We start from the raw sequence: 26,333 nt of genomic DNA, 5'->3' as shown, positions 1-26,333 counted from the left end.
TTTGGACCACCATGAATAAAAGTTGAGCTCAGTAGCAACAGGAATTTGCATACTCATACAAAAACATGGAAGTTAAATAACCTTATGCTGAATGATAGCTGGGTCAGAGAAGAGATTAAGAAGGAAATTGCCAAATTTTTGGAACAAAATGACAATGAAGACACAAATTATCAGAACCTCTGGGATACTGCAATGGCAGTCCTAAGAGGGAAATTTATAGCACTGCAAGCCTTCCTCAAGACAATGGAAAAAGAGGAAGTTAACAACTTAATGGGACATCTCAAGCAGCTGGAAAAAGAAGAACATTCCAACCCCAAACCAAGTAGAAGAAAGGAAATAACCAAAATTAGAGCAGAATTAAATGAAATTGAAAACAATAGAATTATATAACAGATCAATAAATCAAAAATTTGGTTTTTTGAAAAGGTCAATAAAATAGATAAACCTTTGGCCAACCTAATCAAGAAAAAAAAAGTAAAATCTCTAATCTCGTCGATCAGAAACAACAAAGATGAAATAACAACAGACTCCTCAGAAATTCAAAAAATCCTTAAGGAATATTATGAGAAACTTTATTCTCAGAAATATGAAAATCTGAAGGAAATTGACCAATACTTGGAAGCACGTCACCTTCCAAGACTCAGCCAGAATCAAGTGGAAATGTTGAACAGGCCCATATCAAGTTCTGAAATAGAATCAACCATACAAAACATCCCTAAAAAGAAAAGCCCGGGACTAGATGGTTTCATGTCAGAATTGTACCAAAGCTTTCAAGAGGAACTAGTACCTATATTACTCAACCTGGTCCAAAAGGTAGAAAAAGAAGGAAGACTACCCAACACGTTCTATGAAGCAAACATCACCCTGATCCCCAAACCAGGAAAAGACCCAACAAGAAAAGAAAATTATAGACCAATATCACTAGTGAATATAGATGCAAAGTATTCAACAAGATCCTAACAAACAGAATCCAGCAACACATCAAACACATTATACGTCATGACCCAGTTGGTTTTATCCCAGGGTCTCAAGGCTGGTTCAATATACGTAAATCTATAAGTATAATTCAGCACATAAACAAATTAAAAAAACAAAGACCGTATGATTCTCTCAATCGATGCAGAAAAAGCTTTTGATAATATCCAGCATCCCTTCATGATCAGAACACTTAAGAAAATTGATATAGAAGGGACATTTCTTAAACTGATAGAGGCCATCTACAGCAAACCCACAGCCAATATCATATTGAATGGAGTTAAATCGGAATCATTTCCACTCAGATCCAGAACCAGACAAGGCTGCCCATTGTCTCCATTGCTCTTTAACAGTGTAATGGAAGTTTTAGCCACCATAATTAGGGAAGAAAAGGTGATCAAGGGTATCCATATAGGGTCAGAAGAGATCAAACTTTCGCTCTTCACAGATGATATGTTTGTATATCTGGAAAACACTAGGGATTCTACTACAAAACTCTTAGAAGTGATCAAGGAATACAGCAGAATCTCAGATTAGAAAATCAACATTCGTAAATCGGTAGCCTTTATATATACCAACAATAGTCAAGTTGAAAAAACAGTTAAGGACTCTATTCCATTCACAGTAGTGCCAAAGAAGATGAAATATTTGGGAGTTTATCTAACAAATGACGTGAAAGATCTGTATAAAGAGAAGTACGAAACTCTAAGAAAAGAAATAGCTGAAAATGTTAACAAATGGAAAAACATACCATGCTCATGGCTGGGAAGAATCAACATTGTTAAAATGTCTATACTACCCAAAGCAATATATACTTTTAATGCAATCCCTATTAAAGCTCCACTGTCATACTTTAAAGATCTTGAAAAAAATACTTCATTTTATATGGAATCAGAAAAAACCTGGAATAGCCAAGACATTCCTCAGAAATAAAAACAAAGCAGCAAAGCAGGAGGAATCACTCTACCAGACCTCAGCCTATACTACAAATTGATAGTGATCATAACATCATGGTACTGGCACAAAAACAGAGAAGTAGATGTCTGGAACAGAATAGAGAACCAAGAGATGATCCAGCTACTTACCATTATTTAATCTTTGACAAGCCAGTTAAAAACATTCAGTGGGGAAAAGATTCCCTATTCAACAAATGGTGCTGGGTGAACTGGCTGGCAACCTGCAGAAGACTGAAATTGGACCCACACCTTTCACCATTAACTAAGATAGACTCTCACTGGATTAAAGATTTAAACTTAAGACATGAAACTATAAAATACTAGAAGAGAGTGTAGGGAAAACCCTTGAAGAAATCGGCCTGGGTGAGTATTTTTTGAGGAGAGCCCCCCAGGCAATTGAAGCAGCTTCAAAAATACACTACTGGGACCTGATCTAACTAAAAAGCTTCTGCACAGCCAAAAACACAGTAAGTAAAGCAAGCAAACAGCCCTCAGAATGGGAGAAGATATTTGCAGGTTATGTCTCCAACAAAAGTTTCATAACCAGAATCCACAGAGAACTCAAAAGTATAAGCAAGAAAAGAATAAGTGATCCCATCGCAGGCTGGGCAAGGGATTTGCAGAGAAACTTCTCTGAAGAAGACATGTGCATGGCCTACAGACATATGAAAAAATGCTCATCATCTTTAATCATCAGAGAAATGCAAACCAAAACTACTTTGAGAATCATCTATCTCCAGTGAGACTAGCCTATATCACAAAATCCCAAGACCAGAGATGTTGGCGTGGATGTGGAGAAAAGGGAACATTTCTACACTGCTGGTGGGAATGCAAATTAATACATTACTTTTGGAAAGATGTATGGAGAACACTTAGAGATCTAAAAATAGATCTGCCATTTAATCCTATAATTCATCTAATAGGCATATACCCAGAAGACCAAAAATCACATCACAACAAAGCTATTTGTACCACAATGTTTATTGCAGCCCTATTCATAATTGCTAAGTCATGGAAAAAGCCCAAGTGCCCATTGATCCACAAATGGATTAATAAATTGTGGTATATGTACATGATGGAATATTATGTAGCCTTAAAGAAAGATGGAGACCTTACCTCTTTCATGTTTACATGGATGAAGCTGGAACATATTCTTCTTAGTAAAGTATCCCAAGAATGTAAGAAAAAGTATCCAATGTCCTCAGCCCTACTATGAAACTAATTTATGGCTTTCACATGAAAGCTATAACCCAGTTACAACCTAAGAATAGGGGGAAGGGGGAAAGGGAGGTGGGCAGAGGGAGGGGGATTGGTGGGATTACACCTGCGGTGCATCTTGCAAGGGTATATGTGAAACTTAGTAAATGTGGAATGTAAATGTCTTGGCCCATTAATTGAGATAATGCCAGGAAGGCTATGTTAACCACTGTGATGAAAATGTGTCAAACGGTCTATGAAGCTAGTGTACGATGCCCCATGATCATATCAATGTACACAGCTATGATTTAATAAAAAAAAAGAAAACGTGTCAAGCGGTTTATGAAACTAGTGTATGGTGCCCCATGATCACATTAATGTACACAGCTATGATTTAATAAATAAATCTCTGCATAGAAGGAGCCTTTTTTTTTTTTTTTTGTAGAGACAGAGTCTCACTTTATGGCCCTCGGTAGAGTGCCGTGGCATCACACAGTTCACAGCAACCTCCAACTCCCGGGCTTAAGCGATTCTCTTGCCTCAGCCTCCCGAGTAACTGGGACTACAGGCGCCCGCCACAATGCCTGGCTATTTTTTTGTTGCAGTTCAGCTGGGACCGGGCTTGAACCCGCCACCCTCGGTATATGGGGCCGGCGCCTTACCAACTGAGCCACAGGCACCGCCCAGAAGGAGCCTTTTGTACACTCAGCAGTGGGGTGGGTTGGGCTGCAAGTGAAGATGAGGCTTCAAAAATGTCCTTGGAAGTTATGCAAACCAAATTGCAAAGAAAAAAGTGAAAAGACAGGAATGGTTATATGAAATTGTAACAGAGATGTGTTTCAAAGTGAACTGAGAAGTTCGGTTTCTTGTGTTCATGACAACACACTGAAATTTCCAAACACACATAATTTTGATAAGAATGTTAAATCCATTTTTGTCCAATATGTGACATTCCCCAAAAAATTCAGTAGATTTTGAGGGGAGTCTCAGGCAAATATATGGTAAAACTTTAATCTCCACAAAAATGCAATAATAAAGAACGAAAAACAGGTGTCAAGGGAAAGGGATTGGATTATCACCTGCATCTCTGAGGAAGGTAATAGTGAGAATAAAATTCAATTGTCCTGATTCTCAGCCCCACAATCACACCCACCTCAGTTCCTACCTCAGACTCAGCAGTCAGGGAAGTCTCTGCTCTTTCTCTGAGTCAGGGTAGTGGTTGTGTCTGGAGGTGACCAAACTTACTCGACTCAAGACTTCTGCACATGGACAGATACCAAGGGATATGATAACCAATTCATCTCACAGTACATTTAACAATCTCTTATGTCGGTGGAAACACTGACCAGGAGAAACTTAAGGAAAAATGCGCCTGCGGTTAATGTGGAAATTGCAATTTTACTCTGCCAATACCCTTCAAAGTGATCATGGACCTTCCTTCATTTCTAACATACTCAACAAGCATGCAAAGCATCACTGATTAGCAGAAAACTACATTCCTCTTGAAACTTCACTGGTGAGACAAACTGAAGAGATAAATCATACTTTGCAAAGAAACATTGGCAAAAAATATCAGGAAACTTATTAGACTGGGGATGAGATGCTACCAATTGCCCTGCTGTGGATTAGAGGCACTCCAAAAGGCAGGCTAAGTTTGAGCCCCTTTAGAACATTACATTGAAGGTCATTCCTGATTCCTGCCTTGGTGCAACAACCAACCAACACATGACGAGATTTACCATTGTCAAATGTGTTATGACTCCAGGCACTGTACTGAACCCTGTTCACGAGTCTGCTTCCAGCAGGACCACTCCTTCACAGGCAGGGCCATACCTTCTCTTTGCACAAGAGGTTGGGCGTCCTGCAGACGTGAACAGGACAACTGCCTAAAGATCAACTGTACTTGGGAACTGAGGACATTTAAAGTGCTGCTCTCATCCCCACTCTTCAGTTAAACTCTCAGATAAAAGCTGTGGGCTGTAACTGGGTTATAGCTTCCATGTGAAAGCCATAAATTAGTTTCATAGTAGGGATGAGTACATTGGATACTTTTTCTTCCATTCTTGGGGAAAGGGAGGGGAGGGAGGGGGGAGGTGGACAGAGGGAGGCGGATTGGTGGGATTACACCTGCGGTGCATCTTACAAGGGTATATGTGAAACTTAGGAAATGTGGAATGTAAATGTCTCAGCACAATAACTAAGAAAAGGCCAGGAAGGCTATGTAAACCAGTGTGATGAAAATGTGTCAAATGGTCTATGAAACCAGTGTATGGTGTCCCATGATCACATTAATGTACACAGCTATGATTTAATAAAAAAATAATAAAAAGCAGCTTAAAGGTGAAAAAAAAAAAGCTGTGGGCTCAGAACACTGAGGTCTAAGAGGCACGTCCAGTAGACTCCTGCCGTGTCTGGAAGCAGGAAGACTGGGGGCTCATGAGCCCTGGAGGACCTGCAGCTGCTCTGTCATGAAGACATGAAAATGACCACCGTTTGCTTGACTTGTCCTTTCAGATTTTCACTTGACTGGAAAAACAGCCCTTTACTTATGATAGCTCAGTGCATTTACCATCCCTAACCTATACCACGGCTGGGTTGAGAGCCTTGGACTCGGCCAGGTCAGGGCCACTGTGATCCTGTGTTTGCTGCTGTGTTCAGTTGTTCCCATATCTCCTCTTACACATTAGACTTAGAGTAGCCAGTTTATCAGAGCACCTGTGCGACCACTGACAGCTCTCAACTTTGAGGCTCTGTGGTTCTCTCTTACTTGGGCTCTGGTGGAAAGAAATGACAAGAACCCACCAGTCTACAGGTGCTCTTTCTACTGGCCAAATTGTCTCCCTAATTTGCCCACCTATTCTGGAGACTCAAACTTCAGTCTTTTCAGAACCTTTCTCTTTATTTTAACTCATTAATAAATTAACTCCTCAAATGGGAACTCTGGGGTCCCTATATGTCAGTTTATGTGTGGTGAGAATGTTACATCAAGGAAAGAATTTCTGAAGAAGACCCCAATAGGAATCATGTCCAGAAAATGGAAAGAAAAGGGACTTCATTAAATCAAAAAACTTCTACATAGCTAAGGAAATAATCAACTGAGCAAACAGTTAATTGACAGAGTGGGAGAAAATACTCACAATCTATATTCTAACAACAATTTGGGAAAATAACCTGAATTTACAAAACAACTCAAGGAAATTAGGAAGAAAAAACACACTGAACAGTGGGGGAAAGATATAAATGGAAGATTTCCAAAAGAAGATGCACAAATGGATAATAAAAATATGAAAAAACACTGAACATTACTGATAATTACAGAAATGCAAAGTAAAACTGCAATGAGTTGTCACCTCCCCCCAGTTAGAATTGCTCTAATTATAAGATGAAAACAGTATAGGCGGTGTGGATGCAGAGAGAAAGGAATGCTTACACATGGTGGGAGGGACTGCACATTAGGACAACCTCTGTGGAATGCAGTGCAGATGCTCCTCAAGGAAGTAAAAGCAGACCTATCATGAATCCAGCAATGTTACTACTGGACTGTACCCAAAGGAAAAGAAATAATTTTATCAGGAAGACTTGGATGTATCTTACAGTCCAATTCACAATTGCAGAGATGTGGAATCCACCAAGTGCCCATCAGCCCAGGAGCAAAGTAACAAAACATGGTATGTGTGTACTACGGAATACTCTCAGCCATGATGAACTGATGCTTTTTACATTGGGTGGAACCACAGATGCTTATCTTTTGTGAAGTATCTAAGGAATGAAAAACAGACACCACATGCACTCGCTATTAGCCTGCAACTTAGCAGTGAGCACAGAAGTGCACGGAGGCAAGTAAGGCTCAGTGGACATCAAGTGGAGGGAGGAGAAGGAGGGAAGGGGTGAAACCCACCAACAGGTATAATGAACACCATTCTTGGGATCAGCACACTTATAACCCTGACTCAAGCATAAAAAAAATTGGTGCATGAGACCAAGAAAATTTGTACCCCTATAAGACTTTGAAATAAAATAGAATAAGTCTTAATAAAAAATGTTTTCTTGGGGCCAGGCCTATGGCTCAGTCAGCAGGGTGCCAGCCCCATGTGCCGAGGGTGGTGGGTTCAAACCCAGACACAGCCAAACTGCAACAAAAAAATAGCCAGGCATTGTGGCAGGCACCTGTAATCCAAGCCACTTGGGAGGCTGAGATAAGAGAATCACCTACGCCCAAGAGCTGGAGGTGGCTATGAGTTGTGATGCCAGGACACTGTACCATGTGTGACAAAGTGAGACTCTGTCTCTAAAAAAAAACAAACAAACTGTTTTCTCAAAGACTAGATGAAGTGAAAGAGAGCCAGCTTCCAGAGGGACATGGTCAACCCCCTCACCCAGACTCCTGGTCCAACAACCTGAACTTTGTTACCCAGAACGCTTCTCTAAACTTTCAGATAGGAGCAGACACTGTTTGTATATCCTCAGGAAAATGTTTGTCTGTGTGGACAATGGAAGTTCCCTTCAGGCAGATGATTGTTTAAAGGGAAAGACAGTGGGGAAAGTTGCTTGTTGGGGACACTCACTACACACTTTTCTGTCCATAACATGCCAGAAGTTGCCTGTTTGATCATCTCCCTAAAAGTATTCGCCAGGGTAGCCTGAGGCCTCCGAGGGGCTATCCCAGTTGCATGTTGCTTTGGTTATGTTCTTCTTAAGTGGGGGTTATGGCTGCCCATTGACACATACTGAGACATGTATCTGAAAGTATAAACATGTCACTAATAAACTGTTTCTGCCCTTGCTGTCTAAAAAGTCGTCAGACTCCTTTGTAACACTTGACACTCACATTACCCTGGACTGTGACTGCAGGGCAGGGAGTCTGTGTGGTCACGGACCTCCTCCTACACTCCTGTTCAGCCCTCCTCCAGCTTAGAGGCCATATTGATACAATCAGATAATAGGGCGCTTGGCCTCAGCAATCTTCAGAGCACCAGGGCATGTTTAATCTGGGCTCCTTCAGGGACTGTCTCCTAGATTTATTTTCTTGGATTCCTATTACATGTAGAATTCCTTACTCATAGGAGACATTCATCACTTAGGCCTTCCTGCCCCTTCTCTGGTCGTGATGACCTTCCCACTAGCAAAACTCATGTGTTATGACCCACAGTTATGCAAGGCTGCCTGAAACTATCGGAGAAAGAGAAGAGATACCTGTGGCCATTGCTCTTAAAGGGACATGAAAGGGTATAATACTATCCAGGTCAAAGGCTTTTCTTCCATAGTCTTCCCAAGTGACCCCTCAGAGCAGGGAGTGTCCAGTTGAGAGATGATGCCTCTCAGTCCCCAGACCCACAAGTTGGTGGAAAAAAATCCCTGGCCACGGTGAAGGGAGGCTTATCCTGACTGAATCCATTTTTCCTCTGAACCCTGTGGTCATATTCTGCAGGTTAACATTTTTTGCTGTGATCTGCACATAGAGCAGCTAATGATAGAAAGAACTAGATTATAATTCAACTTTGAAAAATAAATGGTAATAGCCCAGTCCTGAAACTGTTTCCTAATGGAATAAGGAAGTGCACACACAAGTGATAGTCTCATGGTGAAGACTTGTAGGAACACTTTCTCCTAGATTACAACACCAACAGTCAGGTGATGAAAATCAAACAAATTTCACACCCTTCTCACACTCTTATTGGCTTCTAGGTGTCTGTGACTGTCAGTCATCCCTTGACCTCAACCTCCCCTTCTCCCCCACTTCCCTTAATGCAGGAATGATCCTGAAGTTCACACCACCTTCAGAAGTTTCTTTAGGTTACTTATTCCCGTCTTCTTGGTTGGATGGTTTTCTGAATAAATCACTTTCCGTGCCCCAAAATGTGGTCTTTGAACATATTGGCTGTCATGTGGTGAGTGGTATGGTCTTTAATTCAGTTACTAGGGAAGCAGGAGGTTTGAGAACGTTCAATGAGCCTTTCCCAGGTCCTGCCGTGGCCACAGCCTGAGCCCCACCTGCGCTGCAGGTAAAGAGCCTGAATCCAGGGATTTAGAACATAGAAAGGAACCTCCCACCCATTTTCAGGGAAAACATGGAGAAAGGGGAGTTGAGATAGGGAATCCTAGGTACAAAAAAAAAAAAATAGAAAAATAAAAAAAATGGATTAGCAGAAAAGAGGACAACTGGGTTAGTTCTGAGGAACATGTGCAGTTACACATTAGGGGAAGGATAAACTCTAAACATCAGATTTTCCATTGCACTGATCCTGTCCCAGCTCCCACTGTTCCTAATCAGGAAATCCCACTGAGCGCTGTGCCCTGAACGTGAGTGAAGACAAATCAGATTCCCCTAAACGTCCTCAGAACCCTGTTTCTGGTGACAACTCTGGGGTCATTTTGGCCCCTAAAATGATTTTCTGACTTTTGTGCAGGTGGGAGAGATACAAAATACAATGTTTTGTATTTAGGGATTGTTGGGACATGATTATAACTGTAGAGACATTCTCCAGAGGAAACTGTTATCTGAGGAGGAAGCCCCAGACCCTGGCAGGAAACCAGCTCTTAGTCTCCAGATGCACCTGCCCTGGGCTGAGTCTGTGCTTTGTGGGTCCCAGGCGCCCCCTGGTGGCCTCCTGTGCCCTCAGGAGGTTCTTGTCTGGGCTCACACTGCAATCTCCTTGCTGTGTCCCTCGTGCAGTAATACACGGCCGTGTTCTCGGGTTTCAGGCTGTTCATTTGCGGATGGGTAACACTTTTGGATTCATCTCTTGAGATGGTGAATCTGCCTTTCAGCCGTTCGACCATTAGCTTTGTTTCTAACAACATCAACCCACTCCAGCCCCTTCCCTGGGGCCTGACGGACCCAGTTCATGTAGTAATCAGTGAAGGTGAATCCAGAGGCTGCACAGGAGAGTCTCCGGGACCCTCCAGGCTGGACCAAGCCTCCTCCAGACTCCACGAGTTGTACCTCACACTGGACACCTGTGAACACAGACACACCTGGTAAGATACTTCCACACACACCCTCTGTTCTCTCTCTCACATCCACTCACACTCTCCGAGTCTCCAGTCTCCACAAATCACCTTGTAACAGAGCAAAGAGGAGAAGCCAGCTCAGTCCATATCCATGGTGTGTCGCCTGTGTTCAGTCCTGAGCAGTGAGTGGGAAGACCTGGGAGTCCCGGGGCAGGGGCTCCTCTTCCAGAGCTGCCTTGTCAGGGCTGGGCTGTTTTTCATGAGCAGGGGGAGGCCCTATTTGCATGTCCTCCTGGTACATAGGAAGTCTGAAGAGGCCTCTGGAACATGGCCCAGAACTATTTGTGTTGCCTGTAATGATTACTGATAAAGATAGAATTTGGTGAACTGTGGTTTGTTTTTATTAAATTGTTATGTGATAAACAATTAAAAAATTTCTTACATCATCTCATACATGTTTACACATGAAGATGGATCATGTTATTTACATGCTCCTTTTTCTCCATTTCTCAAATGTAAAAGTAATCCTGGAAACACGAAGAGGCTCAGAGTTGTGTCCAGGAGCTTCTGTCTGGTGAGAGTCTCTGTGTTCCACTCCACTGGATAAACCTGACTAATAAATCTACTCCATCACAGAGCTGGACATGCCTCCTCCAGAAGAAGGGCAGTTTGCCCCTGAAGTCAGTGCTTTGAGAAAGGCATTGGGTAAAAGTGTTCCCTTCCGTCCACATGTATGCCAGCATTTGCAGCTTTGAGATTTTGTGATGTGGGCCATTCTCACCGGGATAAGGGGATATCTCAGGGTGGTGTTGATTGCTGTTTTTCTGTCTTTATTTATTTATTTTTTTGAAACACATTCTCACTTGTTGCCCTTGGTAGAGTGCCATGGTGTCATAGCTCACAGCAACCTCTATCTCCTGGGCTTAAGCGATTCTCTTGCATCAGCCTCCCGAGTAGCTAGGACTACAGGTACCAGCCACAACACCTGGCTATTTTTAGACACTGGTTCTTGCTGTTGCTCAGGCTGGTCTCGAACCCATGAGCTCAGGTGGTCTGCCAGCCTGGGCCTCCCAGAGTGCTAGGATTACAGGCATGAGCCACTGAGTCTGGCCTTTGTCTGCCTTCTTTAGAGAAGTTTTGTGGTATTGTTGGTTCTTTTTTGTTGATTGAGTTCTCTGTAGATCCTAGTTATCAAGCTTCTGTGTGATTTATAACATGCAAATATATGTTCCCATTCTGATGGTTCTCTGTTATCTTTGGTTATTGTCTCAACTGTACAGAAACTCCTTAATTAAGTCCCATTTGTTTATTTTTGTTGTTGTTGCAATTGCGATGGCCATCTTCATAAATTCTTTCCCCAGGCCAATGTCTTCAAGTGTTTTCCCCACACTTTCTTTGAGGATTTTTATTGTTTTATGCCTTAGATTTTAGAATGGATTCACCAGTGTGGTCTGTGTATACCATGGAATATTATTCAGTCATTAAAAGAGATTCATCTTTTGTATTAGCCTGAATTGAGTTGGAATGCATTCTTCTTATGAAAGCATCACAAGAATGTAGAAACGAGAATCCAATGTACTCAATTCTAATATGAAGGCAGTAAATGATCTAATCAATGGCAGGGGGAAGAGAATGAGGGAGCGGGGAGAGGGGAACAGGGAGGCGGCTGGAGGTTCACAGTGTATGACACACCTCTTGGGGGCAGGACAAAATTGTAAGATGGACTCTACCTACTAAATGCAATCAGTGTAACCTAATTCTTTGCACCATCCATGAAACCCAAACAATTAAAAAATATGAAAAAATAAAAAATGTATTGGATATATTTGTAGAGCATTTTGCTTTATTTTCCATTATAAATTATCATACTGTCACTAACTTTTGTAAACTTTTGTAAAGTGCCCAGTCCTAAGATCTTTGTCCTCAAGCTTAGCAAATTCTTCTAGAATGGGAATGAAGATGTCAGCTAATACATGTGAGATAAAGTTTAATCATCTTGATCTTGCGATTTTTTGCGTTCTTGTCTATCCATCAGATGCTTCTCTATCTAAGGAACTAGCCAACGCTAATGATGTAAACAGGCTGTGGAAACAAGCTGCTTACTCCACGAGGGTTTATTAACATGTCTGAAAGAAATGAGTTTCCAGTTATAAAGTTAGTCATTGAATTATAAAGTGTCCTTATGGTAAGCTTGTGAGGCTGCTTGTAAGCATGAAGTGCAATACTCTGAGTCATCCATTACCTGGGACTGCATGTATTAAAATTTCTCAGTATTCTCCCCCAATAGGAGATGGACATCCATGACACAAATTGTGTCATAAGGATGGTCTATCTGGCACAGGTAACTGGAGCTTTTCTGGTTGAATTTTTATAAAACAGGATACAGCATCTCATTGGTCTGTACAAATAACAATAGACATGCAATTTACAAATAGAACATTAGAAGGAAGACAGGGGTCTGTGTGGTGGGTGGAGAGAGGAAACCCAGGGCCTGACAGGAAATGGCACTTCTGCTATACTTCAGTGTCCCGCAAAGATGAGGAGAGAGCACAGCTGAGATTTGGCCTCAATTCTTGTAGTAGAATGACCCCAAGTTTAGTAACTGTGCTCTCTGTGAACAGTAATACATGGCTGTGTCTGCGGGGTCCATGCTGGTCATTGTTAGGACCACCTGGTTTGTGGAGGTGTCCTTAGAAATTGTGAGTCGGCTCTTCAGGCCTGAGCTATAGTACTTACCATCATTCCACCAGATGGTTGTGAGCCACTCCAGGCCCTTCCCTGGAGGCTGGTGGACCCAACTAACACCCATTCCAGAGGTGCTCAGTGAGAACTCAGAGAAGGTGCAGGTCAGTGTCATGGTCTGGGTGGGTTCAGCCCTGGTCCAGCCTCTTTTAGGGTCACCTGTGACAGGACCTCTTTGGAGAAAGCACAGAAGGAGGTTGAAGTTGACTGAGAAAAAAGAAGACCCTTTTTATTCTTATTGAAGTCCCAGACTAGAGCTCTCACAGGAAGGCATAGTGAGCAGCAGGAGAGTGGCACACAGCATGTCCATGGCGGGGCTCAGGAATCACTGACCCAGGCCCTGTGCTGGGCTTTTTATCCCAGGACAGGGTGGAGCTGATGGAGAATTACATTGACCTCACCTGGGTTGCAAACATTTAGGAAGGTCTGAGGTCTCAGGACACAACAGGGGAGTGAGCACTCAGCTTTGAACTGTCATGGCTGGTCTCCATGGGGGTCGCCTGCCTATTTCAGGACTGGGTGTGTCAGGCCACAAAGTCCCCTGCGTGTTCTGTGGCTGGATGCAATCAAGGCTATAAGGCCCCTGTTGCTACAGTCTTTTCCTTGGAGGTTCAGACATTGTAGTTCTCATTCTGGTAAATGGGAGTAAAGGACAAGATAGATGCCGGGTCCTCTCCCTTTGAGAAACAGAGAAGTTTGTGTTTGGAAGAGAGTGGGCACTATACTCCTACATTCAGCTTTTGAACCTTTTTCATTAACAGAGAGCAGAAAAAATTGGTAAAGTAAAAGGGTCACTCCATAAAATTTTTACATTGACTCTGTGTAAATACATATAAGTTGACCAGAGACTCTGTACATGTGTGAATTCCTGTAGAAATAGTCCTTGGATAATAGTCTGTGTTCTTGTGCCCAGTTAGTCCTGTGGGTACAGAGAGTGACACACCTGACTTCCCTCTTCATCAGCCCATGAGCGAGCAGACTGGGAATAGCTGGAGTGGACTTGTAGGGGAACGGCTGGCTGACAGCACGTGTCCTGACCTGTCTCCCCCTGCACCTGTACTGAAGATGGTTCTGTGCACATGGGGCTGTGGAGACATTCTCCATCCTAGACTCCTCATTCCCACATAAAATAGATCCTACAGATTGGACCTATCTGTCACACCATGAAACACACACACACACATACACCCCTTCATATTTGCCATGTGGAACTCCATGAATGTGGAAGTCACTTTACATTGCTGCCGTAGTATATATGAGTATTTCTTACATTTCACTTCTGTGAAACCATGGTCTGACACTAACTAAAGGCTTATCATTTGTGCTGGGCTGTATAGCTATGAGAGTTTGTTGCCAACAGAGGAAACGCACCTGCGAGGGAGTGAGTTCAGACTGTGAGTGTGCACAGTGTCCCCAGAGTTGGAGAGGAGACTGGGGTGAAGCTCCTTCCACATGTGACCAATGATCCCTGGACTTCCCATTACTGTTCCCAGGGAGGCCCAACCATAGCTGACTTTCATTTGCTTTTGGTGCAATTAATGGTTCAGGCCTTTCCTGCGAGTATACTTGGGTCTGGTTAGATACACACTCAGTTGATGATGGGAAAGCAACTGGTTCAAGATGGTAAACAGAGGGCCTTAAACTTACCTGCACAGGTTTCACAAGTGAAATGATTTGATATCATCCATAGTGGAAGGGATGATCAATGTCAAGAAAGGCGTGTGTTCTTTTATGCAGAGAGAAATGCACATGTATTTTTTCAGATCTGGCTTTTAAGTGTTATTCCAAAGAAAATGTAAGTGACTCATGTGCGATATCCACAACCTCCCACACACATTTTAAGCCCCTCTGCAAATGGAAAAATATTTATTTACTGAGACAAAACAGGAGTCCATAGCCCTGTTCACTAATGGGAGAACAGGAATTCTTCTACCACTTCCTTTCCAAGGTGGGGAACTTTACTTCTTTTCTTGCAGAATTGCTCTAACTAGGACTTATAGTATGATGGTGAATTGAATAGGTATGAGCATCCTTGTCTAGTTTCAGGAATTGGAGGCAAATTCTAGTGCTGACACTAATATGCCTACCGTGGGCTTGTCACACTTGTTCTCCATTATGCTGAGGCACTTTCCAACTCCTCCTAGGTTTTTGCTGAGCACATTTTTGTCATTAAAGGTTATTGGACTTTGTCAAAGCTTTTGTTGACTTTAGTGACCACTGCATGAAGAAAAGATGTCTCTATAACAAACACTTCTGGGAAAAAATTCCTAAACATAAATCCTAAAACTATGAAGCCAGTAGAATTACACAGGGAGAAATATTCACAGCATTAGGTTCTGCTATAAATTGGGGGTATGACATGAGCACAGCCTACAAAAATGGATCAAAAAAATAGGGTCATGCTTTGTTTGGAGCTGTTAAAAAGCCTAAGTGGACGAAGAAATTGTAAGCAAAAAAATCAAATCTGGAAGCACCACATTATCACATGTCACACAATACTACAAGTGTGTAGTAACCAGAACAGTCTGGTGTGGGTACAAGAATAGAGACACAGACACAGGCACAAGACAGAGAACCCACATAAAAACAATCCATATACAGCCAACTCATCTTGAAGCAGACAACATAAACTGGGGAAAAGAAGCCCTAGTCAGTAAATGGTGCTGGACAATGGGACAGCCACATGTAGAAGAATGAAACAGGACCCCTACATCTCACCACTCACAAAACTTAATGCCAGGTCAATAAAGATTTAAATACAGGCATGAAACCACAGAATTCTAGTGGAACATGTAGCAAAAGCTCCTACTGTTCTAGGCAAATAATTTACTACTACGACCACAATGGCAATCACTGCAACAAGAAACATAAATGAATGAAATGGGATTGAACTGAAAGCTTCTGCACGACTAAGGAAATAACTGACAGAGCAAACAGGCAGCCTAAAGAACTGGAGAACATGTTGACAAGTTATAAACCTGGTAAAGGGCTAATATTCAGAATCCACTAAGAACTCAAAAAAATCAGCAAGAATATAAAGCAAACCACTTGATTAAAAAGTGAATGAAAACATGAACAAAAGCTTTTCAAAAGAAGATAGAAAAATCTCCCATAAACAGATGAAAGAATGCTCAACATCTCTAACTATCAGAAAAAAACAAATTATTAGTAAAATCACCATGAGATATCACCTTATCCCATGTAAAAAGGCTTTTATAAAAAATTCTAAGAACAAAAGATGTTGGTAGGGATGTACAGAAAAAGAACATCTATACACTGTTGGTTGGATTGCAAATTATTACAACCTGTGTGAAAAACAGTACAAAATTTCCTCAAATAACTAAAGGTAGACCTACCATTCAACCCAATAATCCCACTACTGGCTGCCTACACAAAGGGAAAGAAGTCATATCAAAAAGACACCTCCACTCAAATGTTCATTGTGGAACAGTTCACATCTGGAGAGATGTAGAATCACGTGCCCATCAGTTTGTGAGTGGATTAAAATACACAGTGTATGTGTACTCTGGAGTACTACTCAGCCATAAAAAGGATGAATTAATGCCTTTTCAACAATTTGGATGGAACTGGAGACCATTACTCTATGTCAAGTATCATAAGACTGGTAAAACAAACACCACATGCACATGTTATTTAACTAGAAGTTGCCAATGAGCACACGTGTGCACCGAGGAACGTAAAACGTAGTGGAAATCAAGCCTTAATACTTTAACATACAAAAGAAAAAAGTTAAAGTAAATTCAGAATTCCACACCATCGGAGGACCAACCCAGCTTAGATTGCCATATAGAGAATGTTCATGGATCTTGTGATGCTTCAGATGTTTAAAAGGAGACAGCTGACCTACAACTTGCAGTCTAAGTTGATGATCTTAGATAAGGCACAACATTGGTTTCCAATACTGGACTAACAATCCTGTATGATTCACCATTTTGCCACCATTATTATCACTAGCTCAATTGCAGCAGCTCTTTCATATTCTATAGAGCAAAATCTCCCTTCTTGCACTGTATTCAAAATAGTTTTGAGTAGTCAAACTTCTTTTTTGATTTTTGACTATTTACAATGCAAGGTTCATTCATGCCTCTTATTTCCCCACCCATAGGCATAAGTAAATACAGGCTGTGAGAGTGGGCGGTTCAAGCCTCACTAGCCCTTTCCAGGGAGAGTAAATCCTCACTTAGTCCCCATCACGGATCTATCAACAAACCCTGAGCCCATCTCCTTTCCTGCTCTACAGAGTCATGTTGGACTTTGAGAGGACAACGCTGCCGTCCCCAGCTATTTCAAGAAGTTTTCCACATTCACGGGGTAGTTGAGTGCAGCATCACCAGACTCGACACCCACACTGAGTGTGCCCCTTCTCCGGGTGTCACTAGGATGGGTGTTGGGACCCTGGTGCTGAGACGCTAACTACCCTGGTGTCTCCCTTCTCCTGCTTAGGAAGGCTGGGACTCTTTGCCCCCAGTGTCCAGCAGGCACTTGGTCCTGCTTGCCAGCAGGCTGGCACCTGAAGTTCTGTTTCTCTTTTGTACAGATGAGTTCATCAGAGCATTTTTATGGATTTATCAGCGATGCTGTGAAGTGTTGGTAACTGGTATTGAAGGAAAATAGACCGCAACTGTAAGCCATGTTCTGCCAGTTGTACTAGTGATGACGTCTTTGTCTTATGACAAGAATGTTTCTAATTCAGAGGCTTCAGAGGTAAGCACTAACCCAGAGAATCACAAGAGGAAACAGATTAATGGGTAGGAAGCCACAACCCTGCAGGAAACCAGGTCTGAGCCATCCTGCACCTGCCCTGGGTGACTCCGCGCACGTGTCCCGGGCGCCCCCTGGCGGCCGCGCCACCCAGGAGGTTCGTGTCTGGGCTCCCCGAGGAGTCCCCTCGCTGTGTCCCTCACGCAGTAATACAACCCGGTGTCCTCAGGCCTCAGGCTGTTCATCTGCAGATCCACAGTGTTCTTGCCATTGTCTCTGGAGATGGTGAATCGACCTTTCACAGAGTCCGCGTAGTATGTGCTAACACCACCAGGATTAATTTGTCCAACCTACTCCAGCACTTTCCCTGGGGCCTGGCGGACCCAGTTCATGTAGTAATCAGGGAAGGTGAATCCAGAGGCTACACAGGAGAGTCTCAGGGACCCTCCAGGCTGGACCAAGCCTCCTCCAGACTCCACCAGCTTCACCTCACACTGGACACCTGCAAACACGGAGACACCTGGTCAGACACCTCCACACACACCCTCTGTTCTCTCTCTCACATCCACTCACACACTCCGACTCTCCAGTTCTGCACGAATCACCTTGTAACAGAACAAGGAGGAGAAGCCACCTCAGCCCAGACTCCATGATGGGTCGTCTGTGTTCAGTCCTGAGCAGCGAATGGGCAGACCTGGGAGTCCCGGGGCTGAAGCTCCTCTCCCGAGCTGCAGGGTAAGGGCGGGGCTGGTTTTCATGAGCAGAGGGAGGCCCCTATTTGCATGTCTTCCCGTGATATAAGAGGTCTGGGGTGGGACGCTGAGAGAGGGTCAGAGCCCACAGTAGGTGTGGGTGTTCTGGGGCAAATATTTGACCATTGTAGGATTTGGAAAGTTGTGATTGATTTTTATGAGATTGAGCTGTGATAGAAGTATAGCATACCTGACATGTTTATTTCAAATATTTTTACTTTTTTTTTTTTTTTTTTTTTTTTACAAAATCATAGATGTGTACAATAATGCTTTTATGCTGTACAATGTGCTGGTTTTATATTACAATTTGAAATAGTTACAATAAACTGGTTAACATGGCCTTCACCGCACTTTCTGAATTATTGTTGAAGATGTTTATACTCTCCCCTTAGTAGATTTGACATTTACCCTTGTAAAGTGCACGATATGTGTGGTCTAACCCTACTTCCACCCATCTTCCATCCTTCCCTCCCCCTTTCCCTCCTCAGGCTGTAGTTGGGTTATAGTTTTCATATGGAAGTGTGGTGATTATATATTGGTTTCATAGTAGAGCTGAGTACATTGGATACTTTTTCTTCCATTCTTGAGATATTTTACTAAGAAGAATATGTTTCAGCTCCGTCCATTTAAACGTAAAGGAGGTAAACTCTCCATCTATTTTAAGGCTGCATAATATTCCACCGTGTACATATACCACAATTTATTAATCCCTTCGTGGGTTGATTGGTACTTGGGCTTCTTCCATGACTTAGCAATAATGAATTGGGCTGAAATAAACATTCTGGTGCAAATATCTTTGTCATAAATGAGTTTTGGTCTTCTGGATATTTACTTAGTAGAGGAATTGGAACAGCAGGTCTATTTTAGATCCCTAAGTGATCTCCAAATTTCTTCCCAAAAGGAATGTATTAGTTTGCATTCCCACCAGCAGTGCAGAAGTGTTCACTTTTCTCCACATCCATGCAAACATTTATGGTTTTGGGATTTTGTGACATGGGCTAATCTTACTAAAAAGCTTCTGCATAGCCAAGACCACAGTACGTAAAGCAAGCAGACAGCCCTGAGAATGGGAAAGGATATTTGCAGGTTATGTCTCTGGCAAAGCTTTGATAATCAGAATCCACAGAGAACACAAACGTATTGCAAGAAAAGAGCAAGTGATCCCATCTCATTGTGACAGGCACATGGCCTACAGACACATGAAAAAATGCTCATCGTTCTTAATCATCAGAGAAATGCAAATCAAAACGACCTTGTAGATAAAAGTAGATATTATCTAACTCCAGTAAGAATATTTTTACGTTTAAAAGCAGTTTTATCCAGGTATAATTGGTCCACAAATATTGCCTCTGTTTAATAAAAGCTTGGTACAGGTAACATTTATTTTTTTGCACATGCAGAGGAAACACCATCTGTATATCAGATGTTTTCTATGTGCAGATGCACAGTTTCAAAGAAAGGCTCATATCGTCTTTCTGTGTTCAGAGCTCTCACCTGGGTGGAATGAGCCCCATATTTGGGCCTGTGTTTCTCATGCCTGGACCCAAATGCTCACTGAACCCAACCACCCCAGGACAGACCGAGGTGTCCCTGCAGAACCTCTTACTTTTATGGGAATATGGCTTGATGTCTATTGACTCCTGTTATTACCTCATGAGTGTGAAGAGAAGCAGAATTAAACAGGTGCATTTTCATGTATTGCAGACATTTCTCATGTTATTATCTGTCTTTCCCTTTGTTCTTTTGGACAAAATTGTGCATTTGATTATTTTCAATCCCTTTACTGAGGAATTTAGGCACATTCTAAACATCACAGGAGTAAGGGGTAAAGGTTTGGGAGGGAATCGTGTGGCCCTGGGGACTTTCACTCACCTGCTCTCTGGGTCCAGGCTGGGGCTGAGCAGTGCTCTGAGCACCCTGGGCAGGCAGCCTCACTGCCCCTTCATTCACGCCCGGTGGCCTCTGTAACCTCTCTGTTTTATTCAAGTGGTTTTTCTAGTTTTTCTAGTTTTTTTATTCAAGGGGACAATCTAGTGGAAGGGAGGGTGTCTCCTGGCTGTCTCGGTTCTTCTGAGGAAGCAGAGGCTGCAGCTGCCTCCACTCTCAGTCTTGCCGCTCCCTCCTCAGCCCCTCACTACAACACTCGGACCATCTGCTTCCATTGAACTTAATGTTTTTTTCTAAAATATATTTTCATGATTACTTATGTTCTCATTCCTGCTTAAATTATTATATTTCAAATTTCAGGTTAATATGAGGTACAAATGGTTAGGTTACATTGTTTGTGTTTGTCAGGTGAGGTCTGAGCTATAGTTAGCCCTTCCCCAGGGGGTGTGCTGTGCACTTTTCCTTAACTTGACTGATTACAGATAGTTGACAGAGTAATAAAAAGTAAGTAGAGGCCACAGCTTGGCATGTCCTTACCCCAAATACCCAGAGCACTGTGACTGATAATTAAACTATTTGGATTTCTCTGAAAATTCTATCTGTACTCCTAAACAAAACTTAATCTTTTCTTCATGTCAGCCTGGTAACTTTACATAAGCTTACACAGACCTAATAGGACAACAGGGATCCATGTACGACCTCGCTCAAGCATTAAAAGCTGCTGTCTAACTGCCAAGAGCCCCGTCTTCTCTTACAACTTCTACTTTAAGGTCTCCCATTCAGTTCACATTCTTTTTTATGCACAATAAGCTTTACAATTTTTAAATTTAATCCTGATTTTGTTTGCTGCACCCTGTGCATCTGGGCTCTTCTCACTGGGACATCAGGGAAATTGGGGGAGACCAGTCCACCCAGGCTGTTTGCTCACCACTGTCTGACCCCAAATCCAATGGAATCACCTGCGGTGCTGCCCTGGGGTGTCTCAGCATCATGCCACAAGCTGCATAAAGTGTGTGAGTTGTGAGAGGTGCCTGTGGATCAGCAGCCAGCTGTGCCTGACACCAGGCAGCCCGTCCTGCAGCATCACCTGAGTGCCCTGGAATCCTACCTGTGCATGACTTATGGACTCAGCAGGGAGGCTGAGATGGGATTCAGAGCACCCTAGTGTGACCTGCTCTGGGGTGTCCTCAGATGGGGAGATTTTAAAGTCACCAAGACATGGAGTAGTGTTCCGAGCATTGTCCCTAAACATTTATTGTACCTCTTCTCTGTGCCTTGCGCAGAGCCGGGAGCTGGAAGAAGGAATCAGAGCTCTCACCTCTTGGAGGTCACAATCAATGGACCAATTTGAGTGAGAATTTGTTTGGATTCAACACAGAACTGGATTGGGTCCAGGTAGAGGCCTCAGACAGTCACCTTCTTAGAATGGGTTTCTCTGAATCTAAGTTGCTTTGGACTTTGTTTTCTAGGGCACTGGAAATTTTTACATAAAAACATAACAAGTTCAGAACGTGTGTTTTTTAAAAAATCAGTGTGTTTGTTTAGGTCAATTTATAATTACAGTGGCCACAAAGGAACATGTTATTTGTGATAAATCTGTAAAATTATTTTTGGAATTCTTCTATATTTATGTATCTTTCTATGTTGGGGGGAGATAGAGAGAGCATGAAGTTTTGATGCTATACAAAAAATAGAATGCAATTTTTAATTGTCATGCAGAGGCTTCTAATATAGTGAAACACACGAATATTTAATACACTGAAGGAGTTGTTTCAAAAAGCACATGGGAAATCTTGTCTTTATTTATTTTTATTTATTTTGGAAATCTTGTCTTTAAATCCCTCTACTAGGCATCTACCCAGAAGAAAAGAAAATAATTTTATCTTAAGGACATTTGCACTAGACTGTTTAATGCAGCTCAATTACAATTGCCAAGAAGTGAAAACAGCCTAAATGCCCATCAACTCAGGAATAGATGAACAAATTAAAAAAAGATCAGCCATTAAAAAGCGATGGTGACTTCACATCTTTTGTAATACCCTGGATGGAGTTGAAACACAATCCTCTTAGTAAGGTATCATAAGAATGGAAAAGCATTTATCCAATGTATCAATACTATTATGAAGCCAGTAGACAATCTCATGTATGCCCAGTTATTAGAAAAACCATTTCAATTCAATTTTGGGGGTAATCAGGGAGGGGGAGGCGTTGTTGTGCTCTCAATGAATGGGCATGGGGTGGGGTGTTTGGCACCCCTTTTGTGTGGAAGCCATAAAGAAAAGAGGGACTCCAACTGACAAAATAAAATATTTTGACTGGCTTGTTTGTATCCTCAGATTAACTTGAAATCAAGTTACTTTTATAAAACAACAACAACAACAAAACCCCCCCACGAATGTTTATAAAAAGCTTTAGTTACCTAGGAAAGTAATGTTACACCACTTTCCAAAATAATTCTAATTTCTATTACATTCCTTACAAAAATCCCTCCACAGAATTAACTATTGAATGCAATCCTATTATATTACTGCCCTTTACTTTCCTGCATATAATTTCCCTTATCATTTTTAATATTTGTAATGGCTGTTGTCAAGTCTCAGCTTCTGATGTCCAACATTAGACCTCACTCATAGAAGGATTTTGTTACCTAGAATTTTTGCCTGTCCATTGGTAGGACTTTGTTTTTTTTTCTCTGAATACTTTATAACTTTTGCTAACACTAGAAAGTGAGATAACATATGTTAGCATCTCTGGATACCTACTTCCCCATCCCCTGCTCTGCCCTGGTGCTGTTGTCCACCTGTTCATGTGTTTGGACACTTGTCTTGTCTGATGTAGTGACACTTCTTTCTGCCATAGCCTGATGATCAGGATGTCACCATTAACAGAATCACCCATCAAGTCATTGTGGAGAAGCACTTGGATAGATTATATGTCTTTGCTGTGAACAGAATTGCAGTACACTTGTGAGTGTACTTATGTCGTAATTATTTAGTTTCCTTTGCTTAGATACCCAGTAGAGGGTTGGCTGGATCAAATTCATAGTTCTATTTTTAGTTCATTCAGACATCTCAATAGCAATTCCCATAGAGGTTGCACTCATGTGAGTTCTTTTCATCCATAACTTTGCCAATATCTGTTACCTTGTCTCTTCTGCATTTTAGATACTTGACTACTGGGAAGATAACCATCTCACTGCATTTGTTATTTGCATTTCTCAGAAAATAATTGTTGTTGAACATATTCTCTTAATGCTTGTTGAACATTTGCAAATCTTTTGAAAAGACTTCATTTTAGAAACATCCACAAGGTTTTACCCAATGTATCTTCAAAAAAAAAAAAGAAAAGTGGAAAGAGAAAGTCTATTGATGTGTAAAGCCTGTGTTCTATTGAGATTATTATTATCTTTTTGTTGTTAGTTGTTTGAGTTTCTTGTAAATTCTGGATATTAGCACCCTGTATGATTAACAATCTGCAGATATTTTCTCCCATTCTGTGACTTGTCTGTTCACTATCGTGATTATTTCTGTGGTTGTCTGCAAGCTTTTTATCTTAAGTCTCATGTGTTCGGCTTTGCTGTGGTCACCTGTGCTTCTGAGGTCATAGTCATGGATTCTTTGTCTCAATGTGCCGAAGTATTTTCTGCGGGTTTAGTTATAGTGTCTTCACAGTTTCAGGTTTTACATTGAATTCTTTAGTTTATCTATGGTTGACTTTTATATTTGGTGAGATACAGGTGTACATTTTCATTTTTCTGGATCTGGTGATCCAATTTTCCCAGAACCATCTATTGCGAACACTGTCTCCATGTAAGAAACCCAAGTGCCCATCAACTCATGAATGGATTAACAAACCATGCTATATGTATACCTTCAGTATAGGTATACATGGAATACTATTCAGTACACGTGGAATACTATTCAGCCATGTAAAGGATGGAGACTTACACGTTTTGTATTTACCTGTATGAAGGTGAAACACATTCTTCTTAGTGAAGTATCATGAGAAAGGAAAAGCAAGAACCAATGTACTCAATAGTAACATGAAAGCAACATATAAAGAACTTCATGCACAGATGTAGTAAAAATTCATGTATATTCAAGAGAGAGGGAAGAAGAAAAGAAGGAAAGGAAAAATGGGAGGAGGGAGGTGGGTTGGTAAGTTCTCGCCTAAGGGGCTCAGTGCAGGGTCTACATCACACCCCTGGGTGAAGGGCTCAACTACAACTTGAGCTTTAGCTTAGAAATGCAAACGTTGTAACCATTTGTGCCCTCGTATTGTCTGAAATTAAAAAAGAACATGATGCCTTTCTTCAGTGTATGTTAGTATAGACATCGTCAATGATCAGTTGTTGTAAGTATGTGAACTGTTCCACATCCTCTGTTCTGTTCCCTTGACCTACCTGCACGCTTTTGTGCCAGGACCATGTTGTTTAATTAGTGGATTCTTCTGCTATCATTTGAAGTGAAACAATGTGGTGCTTCAAGCTTACTTTTTTCCCCTTAGGGTTGTTTTGGCTATTCGAGTCCCATTTTGGTTCTACATAAATGCTATAATTGAGTTTTATATTTCTGTGACAAATGATCTTGGCATTTTGGTAAAGATTGGATTTAATCTGTAGATTGCTATGGTTAGTATGGTGGTTTTAGATAGATTAATTCTTCCAATCTATGATCATAGGATATTTCAATATATGTCCATGTAACCTAGCATTCCTTTCATCCTTGTTCTGTTGTTCTCCTTGCAGACTTCTTTCCCCTTATTGGTGAGTGTACTTCTAAGTTTTGCATCTTTGGTAGCTTTAGTTAATGTGGTTTTAGGACAGAACTGCTGTATGGAAATGCTACTGATGCTACTCACGTGTGTCCATGATTTTGTATTTTGAAAATATCCTGAATTCATTGATTATTTCTGAGAACTTTTTTGCAGAATCTTTTGGATTTTCTAGGTATAGAATTTTATCATCAGCAAAGAAGGGAAATTTACTTTTGTTTCTTTTTGCCAATTGGGATCTTTGTATTTCTTTCTCTATGCTAATTGTTCTGGCTAGAATGTTCAGTCCTACACTGAATAAAATTTTTCAAAGTGGGTATTCTTGTTTGTTCCAGTTCATGTAAGGAGGGATTTCCACTTCCCCATTTCGTATGGTCTTATCTGTGGGGTCTGTCATATTTAGGTTTTATTGTTTGGAGGTACGTTCCTTTCATGTCTAGCATGTTGAGGCTTTTAACTAAGAAGCAATGTTGAATTTCAACAATGTCTTTGCGTGTCTATGAAATTATGATATTATTTTTCTTTAGTTATGTTTATGTGGCAAATCTCATTTATTGTTTTGTGAATGTTGAGCCATCATTTTATCTTCCACATAAAACCTGGTTTAATGTTGTGCCTTATCTTGTAGATGTGGCTTTGGACTTGGTTAAGTTATGTTGAGAACTTTTACATTTCTGTCAATCATGAATGTTTTCTTATATTTTTGTTGTTATTGTTGTTGTTGTTGTTCTGCCTTTACCAGGGTTTGGTATCAGGGTGAGCATTTTCTTGTATCATAATTTAGGGAGAATTCCTTACTAAATGTTGAAACTATTTCAAGACAATTGGTATTATTTGTTGTTTCTAATGTGTCATAAAACTCATCTGTGAATTCACTTATTTCTGAGATTTGCTTGGTTGGGAGACTCACTTTTATGGAAGGCATCATGCTACTCATACTTGGTGTGGTAGAATTTTCTTTTCATTTTTCTTTTTCTTTATTTTTTTTTTTTTTTTTGAGACGGAATCTCACTCTGTCACCCTGGGTAGAGTGTTGTGGTATCACAGCTTACAGAAGCCTCATATTCTTGAGTACAAGAGATCTTTTTTCCTCAGCCTCCCTAGTAGCTGAGACTAGTGACACCAACTACGACACCTGACTGTTTTTAAGGATGGGGTCTCACTCTTGCTCACGCTGTGCTCAAACTCCTGAGCTCAAGTAATCAGCCCACCTTTGCCTCCTAGAGTGCTAGGATTACAGGCATGAGCCTGTCTCTTACTATTGTTCAATCTTTAGAGGTTCTATTTAGTATGTTTACAGAACCATATTACTCACAGTTTTCTCCTTTCCTTTAGAAAATCAGGAATAAAGCTGACATTCTGAATGTATCAGTGTGGA

The 26,333-nt window shown here is 41.4% G+C and overlaps 1 pseudogene across 1 annotated transcript in view; it reads right to left on the bottom strand.

The window, feature by feature from the left end:
- LOC128573449 (uncharacterized) overlaps positions 1-18,245 on the bottom strand; it is a 34,037-nt pseudogene extending 15,792 nt beyond the window's left edge. The window contains exons 1-2 of the transcript XR_008376475.1: positions 18,149-18,245; positions 9,890-10,085 (exon numbers count right to left, since the gene is read on the bottom strand). The product of XR_008376475.1 is annotated as an uncharacterized LOC128573449 (transcript). The remainder of the gene's footprint in view (positions 1-9,889; positions 10,086-18,148) is intronic.
- Positions 18,246-26,333: the final 8,088 nt, after the last annotated feature.

The sequence above is a fragment of the Nycticebus coucang genome, chromosome 21 (genome assembly GCF_027406575.1).
Source record: "Nycticebus coucang isolate mNycCou1 chromosome 21, mNycCou1.pri, whole genome shotgun sequence".
In the NCBI taxonomy this organism is placed as follows: domain Eukaryota; kingdom Metazoa; phylum Chordata; class Mammalia; order Primates; family Lorisidae; genus Nycticebus; species Nycticebus coucang.
This window is presented reverse-complemented; position numbering and strand designations above follow the sequence as displayed.